The 13,147-nt window shown below is 38.1% G+C and overlaps 14 non-coding genes across 14 annotated transcripts; 5 read left to right on the top strand and 9 right to left on the bottom strand.

Moving 5' to 3' along the window:
- Positions 1 to 972: 972 nt before the first annotated feature.
- TRNAS-UGA (transfer RNA serine (anticodon UGA)) lies at positions 973 to 1,054 on the bottom strand. The gene has a single exon. It is a non-coding gene; the product is annotated as a tRNA-Ser (tRNA).
- Positions 1,055 to 2,535: 1,481 nt separating this feature from the next.
- TRNAS-UGA (transfer RNA serine (anticodon UGA)) lies at positions 2,536 to 2,617 on the bottom strand. Its single transcript has one exon. It is a non-coding gene; the product is annotated as a tRNA-Ser (tRNA).
- A 1,481-nt stretch (positions 2,618 to 4,098) lies between these two features.
- TRNAS-UGA (transfer RNA serine (anticodon UGA)) lies at positions 4,099 to 4,180 on the bottom strand. The gene has a single exon. It is a non-coding gene; the product is annotated as a tRNA-Ser (tRNA).
- A 123-nt stretch (positions 4,181 to 4,303) lies between these two features.
- On the top strand, positions 4,304 to 4,377 carry TRNAT-AGU (transfer RNA threonine (anticodon AGU)). Its single transcript has one exon. It is a non-coding gene; the product is annotated as a tRNA-Thr (tRNA).
- A 1,281-nt stretch (positions 4,378 to 5,658) lies between these two features.
- TRNAS-UGA (transfer RNA serine (anticodon UGA)) lies at positions 5,659 to 5,740 on the bottom strand. The gene has a single exon. It is a non-coding gene; the product is annotated as a tRNA-Ser (tRNA).
- A 123-nt stretch (positions 5,741 to 5,863) lies between these two features.
- TRNAT-AGU (transfer RNA threonine (anticodon AGU)) lies at positions 5,864 to 5,937 on the top strand. The gene has a single exon. It is a non-coding gene; the product is annotated as a tRNA-Thr (tRNA).
- A 1,283-nt stretch (positions 5,938 to 7,220) lies between these two features.
- TRNAS-UGA (transfer RNA serine (anticodon UGA)) lies at positions 7,221 to 7,302 on the bottom strand. Its single transcript has one exon. It is a non-coding gene; the product is annotated as a tRNA-Ser (tRNA).
- A 658-nt stretch (positions 7,303 to 7,960) lies between these two features.
- Positions 7,961 to 8,042, bottom strand: TRNAS-UGA (transfer RNA serine (anticodon UGA)). Its single transcript has one exon. It is a non-coding gene; the product is annotated as a tRNA-Ser (tRNA).
- Positions 8,043 to 8,165: 123 nt separating this feature from the next.
- Positions 8,166 to 8,239, top strand: TRNAT-AGU (transfer RNA threonine (anticodon AGU)). The gene has a single exon. It is a non-coding gene; the product is annotated as a tRNA-Thr (tRNA).
- Positions 8,240 to 9,523: 1,284 nt separating this feature from the next.
- TRNAS-UGA (transfer RNA serine (anticodon UGA)) lies at positions 9,524 to 9,605 on the bottom strand. The gene has a single exon. It is a non-coding gene; the product is annotated as a tRNA-Ser (tRNA).
- A 123-nt stretch (positions 9,606 to 9,728) lies between these two features.
- TRNAT-AGU (transfer RNA threonine (anticodon AGU)) lies at positions 9,729 to 9,802 on the top strand. The gene has a single exon. It is a non-coding gene; the product is annotated as a tRNA-Thr (tRNA).
- Positions 9,803 to 11,089: 1,287 nt separating this feature from the next.
- Positions 11,090 to 11,171, bottom strand: TRNAS-UGA (transfer RNA serine (anticodon UGA)). The gene has a single exon. It is a non-coding gene; the product is annotated as a tRNA-Ser (tRNA).
- A 123-nt stretch (positions 11,172 to 11,294) lies between these two features.
- On the top strand, positions 11,295 to 11,368 carry TRNAT-AGU (transfer RNA threonine (anticodon AGU)). The gene has a single exon. It is a non-coding gene; the product is annotated as a tRNA-Thr (tRNA).
- A 1,104-nt stretch (positions 11,369 to 12,472) lies between these two features.
- Positions 12,473 to 12,554, bottom strand: TRNAS-UGA (transfer RNA serine (anticodon UGA)). The gene has a single exon. It is a non-coding gene; the product is annotated as a tRNA-Ser (tRNA).
- Positions 12,555 to 13,147: the final 593 nt, after the last annotated feature.

Raw genomic sequence — 13,147 nt, 5'->3', positions numbered from 1 at the left:
GATTTGTAGTAAAAAAAATGTTTATTATTTGCAAAATTATGAGCATTTTCTAAATATGTAATTTAGCCTTTATTAGACATCTGGGAGGTAACAGCAGCAATTCTCCTGAGGTGGAGCTGACTCAGCATCTGATGCTGTCCTATCAGCATGAAGTGGCTTCACACACATTGTGAAACTCAAGCTACAGGGAAGGAGGATCAATTCAAACAGCCATATCTCGGGCTGTGGGCCACCTAAAAAAGCAGATTTGGTGGCATTTGAAAGACTGGATTCTACTCTCTCATATGACACCAAAATCACAGTTCTAGCTGTGACAGAACCGAAGATATCACCTGTTGAAACCACAGTCGGGAATGGACGCAGTGTACTATATGATCACACTGTGTTGCTGGACAGGGAAGGGGGAGAAGTTGTATGCTGATTGGACAGCGTCATACAGAAAACATTAGCTGCCCAGAGTAAAAAGGAGTCATCTCCTATTTGGCCATTAGAGCTACATTAGTATATATAGATAAATGCTCATAACTTTGCAAATAAACGTATTTTTTTAAAAAAAAAAAAACAAATCACACTGTAGTTATCAGCATCATAGCGCCTATTAGGCTAGTTAGGAAATTGGGAATTGATAAACTGGTGACAGAGTCCATTTAAGGGACTATATACAGGAGTATGTGACAGAAAATAGTATTATAATTGACAGCAAGCAGAGATTTACTAAGGACAGAAGTTGTCCAACCAACCTGATTTGTTTTTATCAAGAGGAAAATAAAAGTCTGGACAAATGGGATGCTGTAGTTATAGTGATTTATACTCTAAATATTGCTCGCTTTTCAGAGTTGTAAGCCAGGGGCACAGCTGGAACCACTATTATTAATGTAATTAATCAGTGATAAAGAGGATGGAATTAAAATAACTCTTTCTATAGGTGACAAACTTTAATATATTTCTGGAAGTTCTCTTCTTAAAATAGAACGTTGTGAACAGGACTTGAACCTGTGCAGGGAGACCCCATTGGATTTCAAATCCAACGCCTTAACCACTCGGCCATCACAACTTATGTACCCTGCCTGTTAAAACTTCTGCCAACTACACCTAAGGGGCTAGCCTAAGATATGAGATCAGTCTTTTGCTCTGAACTGAGCTGTGTGGTAGGACACCGTGAGAAGAAAAGTGCTTTGGTGCTGTGGCTTAGTTGGTTAAAGCGCCTGTCTAGTAAAGAGGAGATCCTGAGTTCAAATCTCAGCAGTGCCTTGCTATTTGTTGCTTTAGTTTATTCACTTGTTTATTATTTAAGTTTACATAACTAAAGTATATGATGAATCAAATTCTTTATAGGCAATTAAATATCTATCGGGTTTTTCATTGGTGACAGAGACCCCATGAATGTCATTGAGTTTTCTATAAGTAGTAAGTCCAATACAAAGTAATTATAGACCAGTAAGCTTAACATCCATTGTGGGAAAAACTTTTGAAGAGCTCTTAAAGGGACTCTGTTACCAGTTTATCAGGTCCCTAACTCCTAACTAGTCTAATTGGTGCTTTGCTGCTGATAACTACAGGGTGATTTGTAGTAAAAAAAAATGTTTATTATTTGCAAAATTATGAGCATTTTCTAAATATGTAATTTAGCCTTTATTAGACATCTGGGAGGTAACAGCAGCAATTCTCCTGAGGTGGAGCTGACTCAGCATCTGATGCTGTCCTATCAGCATGAAGTGGCTTCACACACATTGTGAAACTCAAGCTACAGGGAAGGAGGATCAATTCAAACAGCCATATCTCGGGCTGTGGGCCACCTAAAAAAGCAGATTTGGTGGCATTTGAAAGACTGGATTCTACTCTCTCATATGACACCAAAATCACAGTTCTAGCTGTGACAGAACCGAAGATATCACCTGTTGAAACCACAGTCGGGAATGGACGCAGTGTACTATATGATCACACTGTGTTGCTGGACAGGGAAGGGGGAGAAGTTGTATGCTGATTGGACAGCGTCATACAGAAAACATTAGCTGCCCAGAGTAAAAAGGAGTCATCTCCTATTTGGCCATTAGAGCTACATTAGTATATATAGATAAATGCTCATAACTTTGCAAATAAACGTTTTTTTTTAAAAAAAAAAAAACAAATCACACTGTAGTTATCAGCATCATAGCGCCTATTAGGCTAGTTAGGAAATTGGGAATTGATAAACTGGTGACAGAGTCCATTTAAGGGACTATATACAGGAGTATGTGACAGAAAATAGTATTATAATTGACAGCAAGCAGAGATTTACTAAGGACAGAAGTTGTCCAACCAACCTGATTTGTTTTTATCAAGAGGAAAATAAAAGTCTGGACAAATGGGATGCTGTAGTTATAGTGATTTATACTCTAAATATTGCTCGCTTTTCAGAGTTGTAAGCCAGGGGCACAGCTGGAACCACTATTATTAATGTAATTAATCAGTGATAAAGAGGATGGAATTAAAATAACTCTTTCTATAGGTGACAAACTTTAATATATTTCTGGAAGTTCTCTTCTTAAAATAGAACGTTGTGAACAGGACTTGAACCTGTGCAGGGAGACCCCATTGGATTTCAAATCCAACGCCTTAACCACTCAGCCATCACAACTTATGTACCCTGCCTGTTAAAACTTCTGCCAACTACACCTAAGGGGCTAGCCTAAGATATGAGATCAGTCTTTTGCTCTGAACTGAGCTGTGTGGTAGGACACCGTGAGAAGAAAAGTGCTTTGGTGCTGTGGCTTAGTTGGTTAAAGCGCCTGTCTAGTAAAGAGGAGATCCTGAGTTCAAATCTCAGCAGTGCCTTGCTATTTGTTGCTTTAGTTTATTCACTTGTTTATTATTTAAGTTTACATAACTAAAGTATATGATGAATCAAATTCTTTATAGGCAATTAAATATCTATCGGGTTTTTCATTGGTGACAGAGACCCCATGAATGTCATTGAGTTTTCTATAAGTAGTAAGTCCAATACAAAGTAATTATAGACCAGTAAGCTTAACATCCATTGTGGGAAAAACTTTTGAAGAGCTCTTAAAGGGACTCTGTTACCAGTTTATCAGGTCCCTAACTCCTAACTAGTCTAATTGGTGCTTTGCTGCTGATAACTACAGGGTGATTTGTAGTAAAAAAAAATGTTTATTATTTGCAAAATTATGAGCATTTTCTAAATATGTAATTTAGCCTTTATTAGACATCTGGGAGGTAACAGCAGCAATTCTCCTGAGGTGGAGCTGACTCTCAGCATCTGATGCTGTCCTATCAGCATGAAGTTGCTTCACACACATTGTGAAACTCAAGCTACAGGGAAGGAGGATCAATTCAAACAGCCATATCTCGGGCTGTGGGCCACCTAAAAAAGCAGATTTGGTGGCATTTGAAAGACTGGATTCTACTCTCTCATATGACACCAAAATCACAGTTCTAGCTGTGACAGAACCGAAGATATCACCTGTTGAAACCACAGTCGGGAATGGACGCAGTGTACTATATGATCACACTGTGTTGCTGAACAGGGAAGGGGGAGAAGTTGTATGCTGATTGGACAGCGTCATACAGAAAACATTAGCTGCCCAGAGTAAAAAGGAGTCATCTCCTATTTGGCTATTAGAGCTACATTAGTATATATAGATAAATGCTCATAACTTTGCAAATAAACGTTTTTTAAAAAAAACAAAAACAAATCACACTGTAGTTATCAGCATCATAGCGCCTATTAGGCTAGTTAGGAAATTGGGAATTGATAAACTGGTGACAGAGTCCATTTAAGGGACTATATACAGGAGTATGTGACAGAAAATAGTATTATAATTGACAGCAAGCAGAGATTTACTAAGGACAGAAGTTGTCCAACCAACCTGATTTGTTTTTATCAAGAGGAAAATAAAAGTCTGGACAAATGGGATGCTGTAGTTATAGTGATTTATACTCTAAATATTGCTCGCTTTTCAGAGTTGTAAGCCAGGGGCACAGCTGGAACCACTATTATTAATGTAATTAATCAGTGATAAAGAGGATGGAATTAAAATAACTCTTTCTATAGGTGACAAACTTTAATATGTTTCTGGAAGTTCTCTTCTTAAAATAGAACGTTGTGAACAGGACTTGAACCTGTGCAGGGAGACCCCATTGGATTTCAAATCCAACGCCTTAACCACTCGGCCATCACAACTTATGTACCCTGCCGGTTAAGACTTCTGCCAACTACACCTAAGGGGCTAGCCTAAAATATGAGATCAGCCTTTTGCTCTGAACTGAGCTGTGTGGTAGGACACCGTGAGAAGAAAAGTGCTTTGGTGCTGTGGCTTAGTTGGTTAAAGCGCCTGTCTAGTAAACAGGAGATCCTGAGTTCAAATCTCAGCAGTGCCTTGCTATTTGTTGCTTTAGTTTATTCACTTGTTTATTATTTAAGTTTACATAACTAAAGTATATGATGAATCAAATTCTTTATAGGCAATTAAAAATCGATCGGGTTTTTCATTGGTGACAGAGACCCCATGAATGTCATTGAGTTTTCTATAAGTAGTAAGTTCAATACAAAGTAATTATAGACCAGTAAGCTTAACATCCATTGTGGGAAAAACTTTTGAAGAGCTCTTAAAGGGACTCTGTTACCAGTTTATCAGGTCCCTAACTCCTAACTAGTCTAATTGGTGCTTTGCTGCTGATAACTACAGGGTGATTTGTAGTAAAAAAAATGTTTATTATTTGCAAAATTATGAGCATTTTCTAAATATGTAATTTAGCCTTTATTAGACATCTGGGAGGTAACAGCAGCAATTCTCCTGAGGTGGAGCTGACTCAGCATCTGATGCTGTCCTATCAGCATGAAGTGGCTTCACACACATTGTGAAACTCAAGCTACAGGGAAGGAGGATCAATTCAAACAGCCATATCTCGGGCTGTGGGCCACCTAAAAAAGCAGATTTGGTGGCATTTGAAAGACTGGATTCTACTCTCTCATATGACACCAAAATCACAGTTCTAGCTGTGACAGAACCGAAGATATCACCTGTTGAAACCACAGTCGGGAATGGACGCAGTGTACTATATGATCACACTGTGTTGCTGAACAGGGAAGGGGGAGAAGTTGTATGCTGATTGGACAGCGTCATACAGAAAACATTAGCTGCCCAGAGTAAAAAGGAGTCATCTCCTATTTGGCTATTAGAGCTACATTAGTATATATAGATAAATGCTCATAACTTTGCAAATAAACGTTTTTTTAAAAAAACAAAAACAAATCACACTGTAGTTATCAGCATCATAGCGCCTATTAGGCTAGTTAGGAAATTGGGAATTGATAAACTGGTGACAGAGTCCATTTAAGGGACTATATACAGGAGTATGTGACAGAAAATAGTATTATAATTGACAGCAAGCAGAGATTTACTAAGGACAGAAGTTGTCCAACCAACCTGATTTGTTTTTATCAAGAGGAAAATAAAAGTCTGGACAAATGGGATGCTGTAGTTATAGTGATTTATACTCTAAATATTGCTCGCTTTTCAGAGTTGTAAGCCAGGGGCACAGCTGGAACCACTATTATTAATGTAATTAATCAGTGATAAAGAGGATGGAATTAAAATAACTCTTTCTATAGGTGACAAACTTTAATATGTTTCTGGAAGTTCTCTTCTTAAAATAGAACGTTGTGAACAGGACTTGAACCTGTGCAGGGAGACCCCATTGGATTTCAAATCCAACGCCTTAACCACTCGGCCATCACAACTTATGTACCCTGCCGGTTAAGACTTCTGCCAACTACACCTAAGGGGCTAGCCTAAAATATGAGATCAGCCTTTTGCTCTGAACTGAGCTGTGTGGTAGGACACCGTGAGAAGAAAAGTGCTTTGGTGCTGTGGCTTAGTTGGTTAAAGCGCCTGTCTAGTAAACAGGAGATCCTGAGTTCAAATCTCAGCAGTGCCTTGCTATTTGTTGCTTTAGTTTATTCACTTGTTTATTATTTAAGTTTACATAACTAAAGTATATGATGAATCAAATTCTTTATAGGCAATTAAAAATCGATCGGGTTTTTCATTGGTGACAGAGACCCCATGAATGTCATTGAGTTTTCTATAAGTAGTAAGTTCAATACAAAGTAATTATAGACCAGTAAGCTTAACATCCATTGTGGGAAAAACTTTTGAAGAGCTCTTAAAGGGACTCTGTTACCAGTTTATCAGGTCCCTAACTCCTAACTAGTCTAATTGGTGCTTTGCTGCTGATAACTACAGGGTGATTTGTAGTAAAAAAAATGTTTATTATTTGCAAAATTATGAGCATTTTCTAAATATGTAATTTAGCCTTTATTAGACATCTGGGAGGTAACAGCAGCAATTCTCCTGAGGTGGAGCTGACTCAGCATCTGATGCTGTCCTATCAGCATGAAGTGGCTTCACACACATTGTGAAACTCAAGCTACAGGGAAGGAGGATCAATTCAAACAGCCATATCTCGGGCTGTGGGCCACCTAAAAAAGCAGATTTGGTGGCATTTGAAAGACTGGATTCTACTCTCTCATATGACACCAAAATCACAGTTCTAGCTGTGACAGAACCGAAGATATCACCTGTTGAAACCACAGTCGGGAATGGACGCAGTGTACTATATGATCACACTGTGTTGCTGGACAGGGAAGGGGGAGAAGTTGTATGCTGATTGGACAGCGTCATACAGAAAACATTAGCTGCCCAGAGTAAAAAGGAGTCATCTCCTATTTGGCCATTAGAGCTACATTAGTATATATAGATAAATGCTCATAACTTTGCAAATAAACGTTTTTTTTTAAAAAACAAAAAACAAATCACACTGTAGTTATCAGCATCATAGCGCCTATTAGGCTAGTTAGGAAATTGGGAATTGATAAACTGGTGACAGAGTCCATTTAAGGGACTATATACAGGAGTATGTGACAGAAAATAGTATTATAATTGACAGCAAGCAGAGATTTACTAAGGACAGAAGTTGTCCAACCAACCTGATTTGTTTTTATCAAGAGGAAAATAAAAGTCTGGACAAATGGGATGCTGTAGTTATAGTGATTTATACTCTAAATATTGCTCGCTTTTCAGAGTTGTAAGCCAGGGGCACAGCTGGAACCACTATTATTAATGTAATTAATCAGTGATAAAGAGGATGGAATTAAAATAACTCTTTCTATAGGTGACAAACTTTAATATATTTCTGGAAGTTCTCTTCTTAAAATAGAACGTTGTGAACAGGACTTGAACCTGTGCAGGGAGACCCCATTGGATTTCAAATCCAACGCCTTAACCACTCGGCCATCACAACTTATGTACCCTGCCTGTTAAAACTTCTGCCAACTACACCTAAGGGGCTAGCCTAAGATATGAGATCAGTCTTTTGCTCTGAACTGAGCTGTGTGGTAGGACACCGTGAGAAGAAAAGTGCTTTGGTGCTGTGGCTTAGTTGGTTAAAGCGCCTGTCTAGTAAACAGGAGATCCTGGGTTCAAATCTCAGCAGTGCCTTGCTATTTGTTGCTTTAGTTTATTCGCTTGTTTATTATTTAAGTTTACATAACTAAAGTATATGATGAATCAAATTCTTTATAGGCAATTAAATATCTATCGGGTTTTTCATTGGTGACAGAGACCCCATGAATGTCATTGAGTTTTCTATAAGTAGTAAGTCCAATACAAAGTAATTATAGACCAGTAAGCTTAACATCCATTGTGGGAAAAACTTTTGAAGAGCTCTTAAAGGGACTCTGTTACCAGTTTATCAGGTCCCTAACTCCTAACTAGTCTAATTGGTGCTTTGCTGCTGATAACTACAGGGTGATTTGTAGTAAAAAAAATGTTTATTATTTGCAAAATTATGAGCATTTTCTAAATATATAATTTAGCCTTTATTAGACATCTGGGAGGTAACAGCAGCAATTCTCCTGAGGTGGAGCTGACTCTCAGCATCTGATGCTGTCCTATCAGAACGTTGTGAACAGGACTTGAACCTGTGCAGGGAGACCCCATTGGATTTCAAATCCAACGCCTTAACCACTCGGCCATCACAACTTATGTACCCTGCCTGTTAAAACTTCTGCCAACTACACCTAAGGGGCTAGCCTAAGATATGAGATCAGTCTTTTGCTCTGAACTGAGCTGTGTGGTAGGACACCGTGAGAAGAAAAGTGCTTTGGTGCTGTGGCTTAGTTGGTTAAAGCGCCTGTCTAGTAAACAGGAGATCCTGAGTTCAAATCTCAGCAGTGCCTTGCTATTTGTTGCTTTAGTTTATTCGCTTGTTTATTATTTAAGTTTACATAACTAAAGTATATGATGAATCAAATTCTTTATAGGCAATTAAATATCTATCGGGGTTTTCATTGGTGACAGAGACCCCATGAATGTCATTGAGTTTTCTATAAGTAGTAAGTCCAATACAAAGTAATTATAGACCAGTAAGCTTAACATCCATTGTGGGAAAAACTTTTGAAGAGCTCTTAAAGGGACTCTGTTACCAGTTTATCAGGTCCCTAACTCCTAACTAGTCTAATTGGTGCTTTGCTGCTGATAACTACAGGGTGATTTGTAGTAAAAAAAATGTTTATTATTTGCAAAATTATGAGCATTTTCTAAATATGTAATTTAGCCTTTATTAGACATCTGGGAGGTAACAGCAGCAATTCTCCTGAGGTGGAGCTGACTCTCAGCATCTGATGCTGTCCTATCAGCATGAAGTTGCTTCACACACATTGTGAAACTCAAGCTACAGGGAAGGAGGATCAATTCAAACAGCCATATCTCGGGCTGTGGGCCACCTAAAAAAGCAGATTTGGTGGCATTTGAAAGACTGGATTCTACTCTTTCATATGACACCAAAATCACAGTTCTAGCTGTGACAGAACCGAAGATATCACCTGTTGAAAACACAGTCGGGAATGGACGCAGTGTACTATATGATCACACTGTGTTGCTGGACAGGGAAGGGGGAGAAGTTGTATGCTGATTGGACAGCGTCATACAGAAAACATTAGCTGCCCAGAGTAAAAAGGAGTCATCTCCTATTTGGCCATTAGAGCTACATTAGTATATATAGATAAATGCTTATAACTTTGCAAATAAACGTTTTTTTTTTAAAACAAAAAACAAATCACACTGTAGTTATCAGCATCATAGCGCCTATTAGGCTAGTTAGGAAATTGGGAATTGATAAACTGGTGACAGAGTCCATTTAAGGGACTATATACAGGAGTATGTGACAGAAAATAGTATTATAATTGACAGCAAGCAGGGATTTACTAAGGACAGAAGTTGTCCAACCAACCTGATTTGTTTTTATCAAGAGGAAAATAAAAGTCTGGACAAATGGGATGCTGTAGTTATAGTGATTTATACTCTAAATATTGCTCGCTTTTCAGAGTTGTAAGCCAGGGGCACAGCTGGAACCACTATTATTAATGTAATTAATCAGTGATAAAGAGGAAGGAATTAAAATAACTCTTTCTATAGGTGACAAACTTTAATATGTTTCTGGAAGTTCTCTTCTTAAAATAGAACGTTGTGAACAGGACTTGAACCTGTGCAGGGAGACCCCATTGGATTTCAAATCCAACGCCTTAACCACTCGGCCATCACAACTTATGTACCCTGCCTGTTAAAACTTCTGCCAACTACACCTAAGGGGCTAGCCTAAGATATGAGATCAGTCTTTTGCTCTGAACTGAGCTGTGTGGTAGGACACCGTGAGAAGAAAAGTGCTTTGGTGCTGTGGCTTAGTTGGTTAAAGCGCCTGTCTAGTAAACAGGAGATCCTGAGTTCAAATCTCAGCAGTGCCTTGCTATTTGTTGCTTTAGTTTATTCGCTTGTTTATTATTTAAGTTTACATAACTAAAGTATATGATGAATCAAATTCTTTATAGGCAATTAAATATCTATCGGGTTTTTCATTGGTGACAGAGACCCCATGAATGTCATTGAGTTTTCTATAAGTAGTAAGTCCAATACAAAGTAATTATAGACCAGTAAGCTTAACATCCATTGTGGGAAAAAACTTTTGAAGAGCTCTTAAAGGGACTCTGTTACCAGTTTATCAGGTCCCTAACTTCTAACTAGTCTAATTGGTGCTTTGCTGCTGATAACTACAGGGTGATTTGTAGTAAAAAAAATGTTTATTATTTGCAAAATTATGAGCATTTTCTAAATATGTAATTTAGCCTTTATTAGACATCTGGGAGGTAACAGCAGCAATTCTCCTGAGGTGGAGCTGACTCTCAGCATCTGATGCTGTCCTATCAGCATGAAGTTGCTTCACACACATTGTGAAACTCAAGCTACAGGGAAGGAGGATCAATTCAAACAGCCATATCTCGGGCTGTGGGCCACCTAAAAAAAGCAGATTTGGTGGCATTTGAAAGACTGGATTCTACTCTCTCATATGACACCAAAATCACAGTTCTAGCTGTGACAGAACCGAAGATATCACCTGTTGAAACCACAGTCGGGAATGGACGCAGTGTACTATATGATCACACTGTGTTGCTGGACAGGGAAGGGGGAGAAGTTGTATGCTGATTGGACAGCGTCATACAGAAAACATTAGCTGCCCAGAGTAAAAAGGAGTCATCTCCTATTTGGCTATTAGAGCTACATTAGTATATATAGATAAATGCTCATAACTTTGCAAATAAACGTTTTTTTAAAAAAAAAAAACAACAAATCACACTGTAGTTATCAGCATCATAGCGCCTATTAGGCTAGTTAGGAAATTGGGAATTGATAAACTGGTGACAGAGTCCATTTAAGGGACTATATACAGGAGTATGTGACAGAAAATAGTATTATAATTGACAGCAAGCAGAGATTTACTAAGGACAGAAGTTGTCCAACCAACCTGATTTGTTTTTATCAAGAGGAAAATAAAAGTCTGGACAAATGGGATGCTGTAGTTATAGTGATTTATACTCTAAATATTGCTCGCTTTTCAGAGTTGTAAGCCAGGGGCACAGCTGGAACCACTATTATTAATGTAATTAATCAGTGATAAAGAGGATGGAATTAAAATAACTCTTTCTATAGGTGAAAAACTTTAATATGTTTCTGGAAGTTCTCTTCTTAAAATAGAACGTTGTGAACAGGACTTGAACCTGTGCAGGGAGACCCCATTGGATTTCAAATCCAACGCCTTAACCACTCGGCCATCACAACTTATGTACCCTGCCTGTTAAGACTTCTGCCAACTACACCTAAGGGGCTAGCCTAAGATATGAGATCAGTCTTTTGCTCTGAACTGAGCTGTGTGGTAGGACACCGTGAGAAGAAAAGTGCTTTGGTGCTGTGGCTTAGTTGGTTAAAGCGCCTGTCTAGTAAACAGGAGATCCTGAGTTCAAATCTCAGCAGTGCCTTGCTATTTGTTGCTTTAGTTTATTCACTTGTTTATTATTTAAGTTTACATAACTAAAGTATATGATGAATCAAATTCTTTATAGGCAATTAAAAATCTATCGGGTTTTTCATTGGTGACAGAGACCCCATGAATGTCATTGAGTTTTCTATAAGTAGTAAGTTCAATACAAAGTAATTATAGACCAGTAAGCTTAACATCCATTGTGGGAAAAACTTTTGAAGAGCTCTTAAAGGGACTCTGTTACCAGTTTATCAGGTCCCTAACTCCTAACTAGTCTAATTGGTGCTTTGCTGCTGATAACTACAGGGTGATTTGTAGTAAAAAAAATGTTTATTATTTGCAAAATTATGAGCATTTTCTAAATATGTAATTTAGCCTTTATTAGACATCTGGGAGGTAACAGCAGCAATTCCCCTGAGGTGGAGCTGACTCTCAGCATCTGATGCTGTCCTATCAGCATGAAGTTGCTTCACACACATTGTGAAACTCAAGCTACAGTGAAGGAGGATCAATTCAAACAGCCATATCTCGGGCTGTGGGCCACCTAAAACAGCAGATTTTGTGGCATTTGAAAGACTGGATTCTACTCTTTCATATGACACCAAAATCACAGTTCTAGCTGTGACAGAACCGAAGATATCACCTGTTGAAAACACAGTCGGGAATGGACGCAGTTTACTATATGATCACACTGTGTTGCTGGACAGGGAAGGGGGAGAAGTTGTATGCTGATTGGACAGCGTCATACAGAAAACATTAGCTGCCCAGAGTAAAAAGGAGTCATCTCCTATTTGGCTATTAGAGCTACATTAGTATATATAGATAAATGCTCATAACTTTGCAAATAAACGTTTTTTTTTTAAAACAAACCTGATTTGTTTTTATCAAGAGGAAAATAAAAGTCTGGACAAATGGGATGCTGTAGTTATAGTGATTTATACTCTAAATATTGCTCGCTTTTCAGAGTTGTAAGCCAGGGGCACAGCTGGAACCACTATTATTAATGTAATTAATCAGTGATAAAGAGGAAGGAATTAAAATAACTCTTTCTATAGGTGACAAACTTTAATATGTTTCTGGAAGTTCTCTTCTTAAAATAGAACGTTGTGAACAGGACTTGAACCTGTGCAGGGAGACCCCATTGGATTTCAAATCCAACGCCTTAACCACTCGGCCATCACAACTTATGTACCCTGCCTGTTAAAACTTCTGCCAACTACACCTAAGGGGCTAGCCTAAGATATGAGATCAGTCTTTTGCTCTGAACTGAGCTGTGTGGTAGGACACCGTGAGAAGAAAAGTGCTTTGGTGCTGTGGCTTAGTTGGTTAAAGTGCCTGTCTAGTAAACAGGAGATCCTGAGTTCAAATCTCAGCAGTGCCTTGCTATTTGTTGCTTTAGTTTATTCGCTTGTTTATTATTTAAGTTTACATAACTAAAGTATATGATGAATCAAATTCTTTATAGGCAATTAAATATCTATCGGGTTTTTCATTGGTGACAGAGACCCCATGAATGTCATTGAGTTTTCTATAAGTAGTAAGTCCAATACAAAGTAATTATAGACCAGTAAGCTTAACATCCATTGTGGGAAAAACTTTTGAAGAGCTCTTAAAGGGACTCTGTTACCAGTTTATCAGGTCCCTAACTCCTAACTAGTCTAATTGGTGCTTTGCTGCTGATAACTACAGGGTGATTTGTAGTAAAAAAAATGTTTATTATTTGCAAAATTATGAGCATTTTCTAAATATGTAATTTAGCCTTTATTAGACATCTGGG

The sequence above is a fragment of the Rhinoderma darwinii genome (genome assembly GCF_050947455.1).
Source record: "Rhinoderma darwinii isolate aRhiDar2 chromosome 3 unlocalized genomic scaffold, aRhiDar2.hap1 SUPER_3_unloc_14, whole genome shotgun sequence".
NCBI lineage: Eukaryota > Metazoa > Chordata > Amphibia > Anura > Rhinodermatidae > Rhinoderma > Rhinoderma darwinii.
Note: the sequence above shows the minus strand (reverse complement) of the source record. Positions and strands in the feature narration are given on the sequence as shown.